Consider the following 10229-nt stretch of genomic DNA (forward strand, 5'->3'; position numbering starts at 1 on the left):
CAGATGGCCAGCAATCGCATGCTCTTGGAGGGCACTGCCACTCCTGACACTGGGCTCGAGCTGAAGTAAACCCAGGGTGCAGGGCTCTGCACAGGAACTAGGAGCTTCAGGATGAAGACACAAAGGGCCTCCTCTGCCAGCCAAGCAGGACAGGAAGGGCTGACCAGCCGAGACTGTCACCCAGTACAGGGCCAGGCAGCTGCAAATGAAGCACAGGCCCAGGAGGCTCAAACAGGCATTCTGTCCTTCCCAGAGCCAAGAAATCCTGGCTGGAAACCTGACTATGGGGCTAGGAAGGGCCCTGGGAAATACCTGAAACCAGGCAAGACCCCTGGTAATGCTGGACTCCTGACAAACCAGGAGCCAAGCCAAAAGCTTTTTTTCTGCCTGGCCTGAACACAAAAGCGAGGCTGGTCAGAGAGGAGTCAGCGGAGGTGGTGGGCAGCTAGGGAGGGGCCCTCAGGAAGAGTAAGCAGGCAGTAAAAACACCCCGAGTTCGGCACCGTGCATCTGCAGAGGGAGCACACATTCAGCTCCACACGTGGCCAAGGCCACTCGGACCTGCCAGAGGCACACAGACAGGAGGGCGGGGGTGACGTCATCAGCACCCCAGCAGCCGGGCGGCAAGGGCCAGCTTTCCTTTGAGGAAGGGGAGTTTGCAGGAAGCTGTTGACAGGGGGTCGTCCCCGCAACCACTGCCACTGTGGAGGGTTTGTCCTTGGCCTCCAAAACAAGCCCAGGCCTGGGGTCAGCCTGTTGTATTATTTTATTTTTTGATGCCTTGGGGCTGCATTATTTTACATGAATTTGCACAGTAGCAGGGGTAAAATCTAAGGGCCTGCAAAGGAACGGTCTTACGCTGTGTGCAGGAAGGTTACTTTCTAAAAGCTGTAAAAGTAAAGAAAAAGAAAAGAAGTCATCCTTTGTTGGGGATGGATTCAGTATCTCACGTCTCTCTATCTTTTGCTAGATCTTGAAAAAAAGGGAACTATCCCTCAGTATAATGGCTTCTTCTCTAAAAATAAAAAGGGAAGTTTCTTTGTGAATATAAAAGTAGAACATGCTCTATAAAAAGCAATCCAGATAAAAAATATAAAGAAGGGAGCAAAAATCTTGTAGCACCCATCTCCCTCATAATCCTGATGTAATTTTTATGCATTCTATTTTCTGTGCATACAGATTGTTTTTACATGAGATAAAATTATTAAAATAAGGGGCTGGGGTTACAGCTCGGTGGCAGAGGGTTTCTTTACCATGTGCACTGCCCCAAACCCCCAAAACATAAAAATATTTAACACAAGCCTTTTTCTGCTCCTGCCCACTGAAGAAAATCCTGACCTTGCGTATTTGGCTTCTCCTCCCCACCCGCTCCTAGACAGAGGAAGACTTTCTAAGGAGAGCTGGGCTGATTCCACAATGAAGGCGTGAATGGGACAAGGAAGATGCCCTGAGCAGTGGGAAGCCCTGTGGACTGGAGAGTAGTGGAGTTTCCCGGCTTCAGCACCTTTGAGCTCCAGGGCAGCTACAGGGCACAAGGCATTCGGAGAGGGAAGGAGCTTCTGAGATGTGCTAAAGAGGTCATGACTCTGAGCCCTTTGCAGTTCCAGAGATGAGATTAACTCATGACATTTATTCTGAATTAATTTTGGTCAGTAAGGTTTATAAAAGTGTCTTTCTTTTCATTCTTACAGCGCTGGGAATTGAACCCAGGGCCCTGCACTTGCCAGGCAAGTGCTCTATCACTGAGCTCCATCTCCAGCCTGAAGCATTTTCTTTCTTTCTTTCTTTCTTTCTTTCTTTCTTTCTTTCTTTCTTTCTTTCTTTCTTTCTTTCTTTCTTTCTTTCTTTCTTTCTTTCTTTCTTCTTCCTTTCCTCTCCATTCCTTTTTTCCTTTCTTTCTCTCTCTTTCTTCTTCCTTCCTTCCTTCCTTTCTCTCTCTCTTTCTTTCTTTCATCCTCCCAGCTTTTTAATTTTCAGACAGGGTCTTGCTAAATTGTCTGAGTGGGATATGGATTTGTGATCTTTCCATCTCAGCATGAGCACTGGGATTATGAGTAGGTGCCACTGCACCTAGCTAAGGTTGTTTCTTAAAGATTGAATCATTCCATATTTGCTTTTTATATCTATTTGCTTGTTTTTGAGCTAGGGTCTTGCTATGTAGTCCAGGCTGGCCTTGAAATCACTATGTACTCCTGACTGGCCTCAGACTCTTGGGGAGCTTTCTGTCTCAGCCTCCTGAGTTCTGGGATTATAGGTGTGCGAGGCTCTTTTCTAAAAATGATACTTTTTATCAAATTGATATATTTTGATATTTTTAATCAAATTGATATATTGTTTATCAAATGATATATTTTATCATATCCATAAATGCAGCTAGGTGAGGTGTCATGGTATACACCTGTAATTCTAGCAATCGAGAGGCTGAGGCAGGAGGCTTCCTAAGAGTCTGAGGCCAGTCTGGGTTAGCCAGTGAGTTCAAGGCCGGCCTGGACTACATAGTGAGACCCTGTTTCAAAAACAGACAAACAAACCATTAAATGCAGCCAGGTGTGGTGGTTTAAGACTGGCCTTCAACTCACTATGTAGCCCAGTCTGACCACATATTTATGGTGATATTCCTGCCTCAGCCTTGGGGATGCTTGGGTTATAGGCATGGGCTACCACTCTTGGCTTAGATTCTGTTTTTTAAGCACTGGCTTTTTTCTCTTTATTTAGATAAAATTCATACCAAACAAAATGTACCATTCACCATTTTTTGGGGAGCATGCTGGGAATCAAACTCAGGACCTTGCACTTGCCAGGCAGGTGCTTATGCCACTGAGCTATATATCCCCATTCATTCACCATTTTAATGCAGTTCTAGACATTTCACCATCCCCAAAGGGAACCCTATGCCCATTGAGCAATCACTTCCGATTTCTCCTTCCCCTCAAGTCCTGGCAACTACTAGTCTGCTCTCTCTATGGCTTTACCTGTTCTCTGAGAATTGCATAAAAATGGAAGCATACACTACATGGCCTTCTGTGTCTGTCTTCTTTCACTTAACATGGTGCTGTCAAGGTTTACCCACGCTGTAGAAGGTTTAAATACTTCCTTCCTGTTTAGGGCTGTATACTATTCCAGTACATGGTTATACTACCTTTCCTTTGTCCATTCATCAACTAATGGACCTTTGAACTGCCTTGGACTGTTTCTACCTTTTGTCTATTAGGACGAATGTTGCTGTGAACATTCATGTACGACTTTGTTTGAATACCAGTTTTCCGTTATCTTGGATATATAATAAGAGTGGAATGGCTGGCTCATCCGGCAATTCTGCACCCCCACATTCCTAGAGTGAAGTGGAGTTCTGTCCTGGGGAGCCGAGGAGCCCCGCCTTAGGCCTTAAAAGAGGAGCCAGCACCACCAGCCGATAAGGGGAGCAGCAGGGAGCCACCGAGAGGGTGGGCGGGCAGCCGCAGAGGTGCGAGAGAGCCTCAGGCAGCGCGCCCTCGCGTGGGAGCCGTGCGAGGCGCTCGGGTTTCCAGGCAAGGAGCGGGCGGCCTGGGCCAAGGGAGAGGAAGGGGCCTAGAGCAGCGTCCGCGGGAGGGGGACCCTCTCCTGCTCTGCTTCCTCCTCCCCTTCCTGCGACCCTCTGCAGAGACAACTGAGCGCGGCGCAGGAGAACGCGCTCTCCGTCTAAAGGAGGACGGTTTTATCCCGCGCGGTGCCTCCCCGGCTGGGGTGGGGGACTGGCCTCCCCCACGGTCAGAGTTGGCCCTCAGCCCGTGCCTCCGGTCTGCGTGAACTCGGGCCCGGGGGACGAGCGCTGGGTGCAAGGGGACCCTGCTCGTTCTCTCCGTACAGAGCACCTTGGGTGCCGTGCTGGGCCAGGGCGCGGAGCAGAGGAAGAGGCCGGGGCACGGGCGGGCGCGGCGCTGTGCACGTTCTTGAAACCAGGCTGGAGACCGAGCGCCGCGCGGGGAGGAGACGGACGGGCACCCGAGGAGGTCGGTGGGAGCCAAAAGCAGGGCAGACGAAGTTATAATGTGGAGACAGCGGAGATCTTTCGGCAAACACTTATTTACTCTGTGTAATATATGTCTTAAGGCTTTCATCAAAATAAGACCTTCACATAGTTTAGGAGCTGAGGCCTTCCGCCAACGGTTAGTGCCAACCGGCTAGTCACAGGAGTGTGCCATCTTGGAAATGGGTCCTCCTGCCCGCCGAGCCTCTGAGGACTACATCTGCACCAGAGACCCTGGCCCAGAACTGCCTGAATTTCTGGCCTACTTAATCTGCGCAGGGTACTACATGTCTGCTGTTGCTGGCTGTGACAGCGTTTCCTAGAGTCCCAGCGGGTCAGAAAGCTAAAGGGGAAAACGGCCTGAGCCCAGGCATTCAAGGCCAAACTGGGCAACATAGTGAGACCCTCCCACTCTTAAAAAACTGTCTACTGTTAGGTGGTTACATTTTAGGGGTAACTAATTACATAGCAAGAGAGAAGTAACAGGGCCCGGGTGTGGTGGCACACGCCTATAATCCCAGCGCTCGGAGGCTGAGGCAGGAGGATCCTTGCGAGTTCAAGACCAGCCTGGGATACAAAGTGAGTGCAAGGCCACCCTGAGCTGCATAACGAGACCTTGTCTCAAAAACACCAAAAAAAAAAAAAAAAAAAAAGAAAAGTAACACTAGGTGAGATCAAACAGTACGGTAAATGCTTAAATTTTAAAAAATTTATTACAGTGAAAGATATTCACAAAAGAGGGCTTCCAGAATTGGTTGAGAAAGTGGCAAGAACCATGGGATAAATGTGTTCAGAGCCACGGGGAGGGTTCTGAGGGGATTAATTGCGGTACATATTTTTCATGATGTGTTTTTAAACTTTTTATTTAAGCATTCACTCCAAGTTTTGCTCATCCCTCCTGTGTGCTCGCTATGATTGTTTCCCTGAGTCAGAATTCCTGACACAAAAGCCTGGGAAGCATATGCCAAGACAGAGCAGTGGGCAGTGCTAATAACCAGGCCCATCTTGCTCCTAGGTTTGGTCTAAGGCTGTGGAGCATTTGACGGAGTTACAGAACGAGAGCTCCAGGCCAACGTGAAGCATGCTCGGGAAGCCAGCGTGTGGCACGATGTGGCCGGCCTGGCAGAGCTGCGCACGGGGGACCTCGAGTTTGCAGGTGGCAAGCTTCAACCCAGCGTGATGGGCTATTGGTCCCCTGCAGTTTGCACCATTGGGATTGATGGAGCACTTTCGTCAGAGAAAGCGGGTTCCTAAGAGATCCTCGAGGAGAGGGTGCATTTGGGTCTGGCCCAAGCCGCTGGTGTGGAAGCTCAGGCCCTCCATGGAAACCAAGAGAACAGCTTTGCAGCATTTGCCGCCAAAGCAGATTTCTTGTCCTGTCACCAGGAGCTGAAGAGAGCTGTGAGGCATGGGGCAGCTAAAGTGAGCTCATGTCCAAGAAATCCCCACCCCTCCCCTCCTACTTCAGTACCTGAGATTCTGAGAAACCAGCTCTATTTTCAGCCTCTGGGTTTTCCTTGTCACACTGAGTGCCTCAGAAGCAAGTGACCACAGGGGAGTGAGAAAGAGGAAGGTGAAGCAAGGCCCGGATAGCCCCAAAGAGACACTTCTCAGCCTGAAGAGTCTGGAAATCTTTACCACAAATCCTCTCGGCAAGCTCAGTATGGTGGCTCATGACTGTAGTCCCAGCACTCTGAGAGGCCGAGGCAGGAGGATGGAAAGTTCCAGTTCAGCATTGGCAACTTAATGATTCAGAAAGATTCTGGCTCTAAACTAAAAAAAAAAAAAAAAAAAAAATTCAGGGTGGAGGCCCAGAGTTCAATTCTCAGTAATGGAAAAGAAATCCTGTCCTCAGGTGCCCCTGTTCATGGGATAGGGCTTCCCTCAGTGATGAAATGTCCAGGAACATAAGCTCCTTTCTTATGAGAAGTTTGTTTTAAAATGCTGTAGGAGTTTTTTTTTTTTTTTTCTTCTTCTTTATTCCTTTCTTTTCTGTTTTATTGTTTAGGACAGATATTTAACAATATCTGTTCCCCATGCCCATAAAGAGAAGCAGTTGAGAAATAATCTCTTTTCAGTTGGCAAGGTGGCACGTGCCCGTAATCCCAGCCACTTGGGAGCCCGAGGCAGGAGAATCACAAATTCAAGACAAGCCTGGAGAATTTACTGAGACTCAGTCTCAAAATAAAAAACAAATACAAGAGCTGGGGGGATAGCCCTGGGCCCCATCCCCAGGACAACAATCAAAACAAAAACAAACCACTTTTGTTTTCTTCCATTTTTTCTTTACTCCTCTCAAAACCATATTATCTTTGTCTTTTTAACCTTACATTTTAAACTGATTACACATTTAGAGAAAGAAGTGAATTTTATTTCTTAACACATGAATATTTTGCTTAAAAGGCGTATGTCATTTTTAAATGTCCTTTAATTTTTCTATGCCTAAGACTCGTATCTTGATTTTTATACAAAGTCTTTGTATCTTATTTTCTTTATCTATCATTATATCATACTTCTGAATTTTGAATGGCTATAAGAGAAAAGAAAGAAATGTCTATCTTTAGACTTCTTAGAGAGTATTTCTGTAGTCAATGATGGTTTCATAGGTAAACTAAACCCTATAAACCTGAACTTTTTCATGGATAATACCATTAAGCAAGAATGTAGTACATGATCGGCCAATGTATGGATCTGTCTAAATAAATTCAATAAAAATCTTTAAAGTGTCTCTTTTTTATTATTTAGGCTTATGTTGAAAATAGAAGTGAATTTTTCCAATGCTTTTAAAAAAGTAAATACTAATTAATGAATTTGCTGTTATGCTCAAAATTGTCTACGCTTAAGGTGAGAATCTTTGCCAAGAGAAAGGTGCTCCAAATCGTGAGTGGTATTACGGAGAATTGCAGTTTCCTTGTTTTTTTCTTCTTGGAGATGTTGAAGCTTTCTTCTGTAGGTACTTTGTGGGGAAATAGCAGCATTTGGATAGGGTTTTGAGTAAGTCTGAACTCTTGCTAGTTTGGTATCGAACTCCAGCTGTAGTTTGATTGTTTCTTGTTGCTTTTCCTTTTCTTGAGTTACTAACTTTGCATTTAACTCTGAAATTTCCATCTCCTTTCTCTTTATTAGATCTTTGTGCTTCTCTTCACTTAATTCAACTTTTTTCTGCATATCTTGATAAAGTCTGCTTATTTCTGTCTTATGTTCCTCCTCTTTGATTTTCATTACATGGGAAAGTTTGGTGATATTATTCTTTATATTCCTGTTCTTGAGATTTTAGCTTGTCCTTTGTCATACCAGCATTCCTTTTTAATTGTTGATTTTCACCTTTCAAATTGTGTTGATATTCAACAGTCTGTTGTAGCCCTTTTATCATATCGTGAAGAGCAGCACATTCTTTTTTAAATGAGACTTTATTTGTTTGGATTACTTTTAATAAACAGGTAGTCTTTTCCAACTGAATCTACAGTATGTTATTCTTTCCATGGGTTTCTATTATTTTCTTCTTTTTTTTTTTTTTTGGTTTTTCTCCGGTACCGGGAACCGAACTCACAACCTTGCGCTTGCCAGGCAGGCGCTTTGCCGCTGAGCTAAATCCCCAGCCCTCTATTATTTTCTGTGGTCCCAGCTTCTCAGGTGGCTGAGACAAGATAACCTTATGAGCTCAGTAGTTCTTGATCCCCTGGGCACCACAGTAAGACCCTTTTCTATATGCGAGAAATCCTTTATAAGTTTGTCGATATTCACACTGCTGATCTTTTTGTACATCCTTCACTGCTTTGATCCATGCTTGAATGTCACCCCCAGTTCCTCAAGATCTCTCCCGCCCCACTCAGCATCTACTACTTTCTAATTTTCTTTCTGTGTCTTTGGAAAGAAAAGGCCCAGCCCTTGGGTTTGGACTCCTGCAGGGCCAGGTGATTTTAAGGCTTCCTTCTCCAGCCAAGGCCTGTAGATGCTTTTTGTTTTAGAGTGCTGGGGATGGAACCTAGGGCCATGCGTGTGCCACTCAGCCACATCCTAGCCCAGCTGGATTTGTTTTTTAGAAATCTTCCTTGAGCATTTGAAGATCTATCTTGGTTACTTTTCTCTCACTGCTGAGACAAAATACCAGACGCCCGGAATTAAGGAAGGAAAGGTGTATTTATCTTACAGTTTGTGGAGGTTTCGTGCTTGCTTTTCCTTCCCCCCATACTTGGCTGGCTCCAAGGCAGAGTGGCACATGGCAAGGGGCAACAGTTAATGGCTGCGGAAAACAGCAAAGCAACCAGAGCAAAATGGAGGAATGACGGTAAGCAGCTTCTTCCTCTCCCTTACATATGCAAACTATCCACCCCAGGGCGGGTGTAGCACTCATACCCATAATCCCAGCAATGGATCCGGGATCAATCATAGACATTAAAAACCCACCCCATGACTGCATGAGGCTTTGAGGGGACATCCAGACACAAACCATAACAGATGCCTTCAGGATTAACCATTCAAATTGACTTCCAAGTCCCAAAGGAATTGTACATGTCCAAGTACTGCCCAGAGGGTAAATGGAACCGATGTTTCAAAAGTTAAACTTGGACGTCTTTGAAATAGGCACAGGTGGTATGGAAGGGAGGTCTGTTCATAGTCTTGGCCCTGTGCGTGTCCTCCTGCAGCGACAACCTCGAAGCCTCCTGAGGGGCACACCGTGTGTGAATAGGTGTCCCCAACAGCAGCTTCAGATAAGGCTGGCAAGGAAAAGCAAGCACAAATGAGATCAAAGTAAAATACTGCCAATGCTTCTATTGCAATTTGCATCGCATTACCCATAATGATTTGTAATTTTACATTTAAAGCTATTATCTTTTGGCAGACACCTTGACTTTCAATAAGCGTCTGTTACCCCAAGGAACGGTGGCAAACTGTGCCTGTCGCCCACAGTTGGATCCAGGGTAAGACTGCACATGGAGGGCAGTGCTCCAGGCGTGCAGCGCCACCAGCCTGAGAGTGTGCCTCCCTCTCTGGCATGAGTTGCTCGAGGTTGCCATTTATCATGGTCACTGCTTTGGTGACTGTCATCCTGCCAAGGATTTAAGCTGCTACCTTCCAGCCTCTCCCAGGTCTTTGTGCAGAGAAAGACTCCAGCGTCACACACGCCCTGCCTGGGAGCCTGAGGACTGTCTGGCGAGGCACACTGAAGGAGCCCTCCTTGCTTCCCGACCCCTGGGGACTCCCAGAAGTTCACGCACACTGAGACATTGGGTAGCTTCCAGCTGGAGTGCCACCTCCTTCACCCCTCGCATCGTCAAGTCCCTGGGGCTGAGGAACATTCGGGGGTCCTCACTGAACATTCTAGTCTTTTTGTCAGAGTCTGAAAGGTCTTGGGAGCAGCTGACTAGGCCGGAAATCCATCGGAAGGGAACACGGGCAAATAAGGAGGGGAAGAGGGTTGGAAGGGATGGGAGGGGAATGGGAAAAGAAGCAGCAGCAAGACACATCATGTACAGAAACAGATTCCCTATGATGGATGTTGTCATTATGTATCTCTAAAATGTACCAATAAAGTAAAGCCAGGTCCACACCAAGAAAGAAGCAGACTGAGGGGCAGCTGGGGACTCTCTCCCACCCGATGGCACACACTGGGCACTGACAGGTACTAATACAGGTACTAATACAGTTGAAAGAGATCAGACACCTTTAGCTCCTTCTGTTTGACAAACCACCCTGAACTTAGTTTACTTTCTTTTTTGGTACCGGGAATTGAACTCAGGACCTTGCGCTTGCTAGGCAGGCACTTGTGCCACTGAGCTCTATCCCCAGCCCCCACCTTGAACTTAGTGACTGGGGCAATGCTGCTGTGCTCAGAGCTCTGTAACCTTTGGCATACTTAGGCTGAGCTCACTCATACCCAGATGCCAGCTGTTTAATTAGCTGGGGGGATTGGAGGCATAGGATTGTGTTTCAGTCCATTTTCTGGGACTATAACAGGATGCCTGAAACTGGGTGATTTATAAAGAACAAAGATTTATTCCGCTCATGGTTCTGGAAGCTAGGAAGTCCAAGAGTGTGGTGCCCGAATCTGGTGTGGCCGGGGTGCTGCATGATTCATGGCAGAAGGTAGAGGGTGAGATGGGGCAGAAGGCAGGGGTAAGAAGAGAGAGAGCATGAGAGAGAGCCGGGCTTGCTAACCAATTTACTCCTGGGGGAGTGACACTAATTGGTTCACAAGCGCGGAGTCCGTGATCTAATCACC

General features: G+C 46.7%; 1 pseudogene; it reads right to left on the minus strand.

Moving 5' to 3' along the window:
- Positions 1 to 6829: 6829 nt before the first annotated feature.
- LOC102005948 lies at positions 6830 to 7791 on the minus strand (annotated as a pseudogene).
- Positions 7792 to 10229: the final 2438 nt, after the last annotated feature.

This window comes from Chinchilla lanigera, unplaced genomic scaffold (assembly GCF_000276665.1).
Source record: "Chinchilla lanigera isolate Chin_1 unplaced genomic scaffold, ChiLan1.0 scaffold00023, whole genome shotgun sequence".
NCBI lineage: Eukaryota > Metazoa > Chordata > Mammalia > Rodentia > Chinchillidae > Chinchilla > Chinchilla lanigera.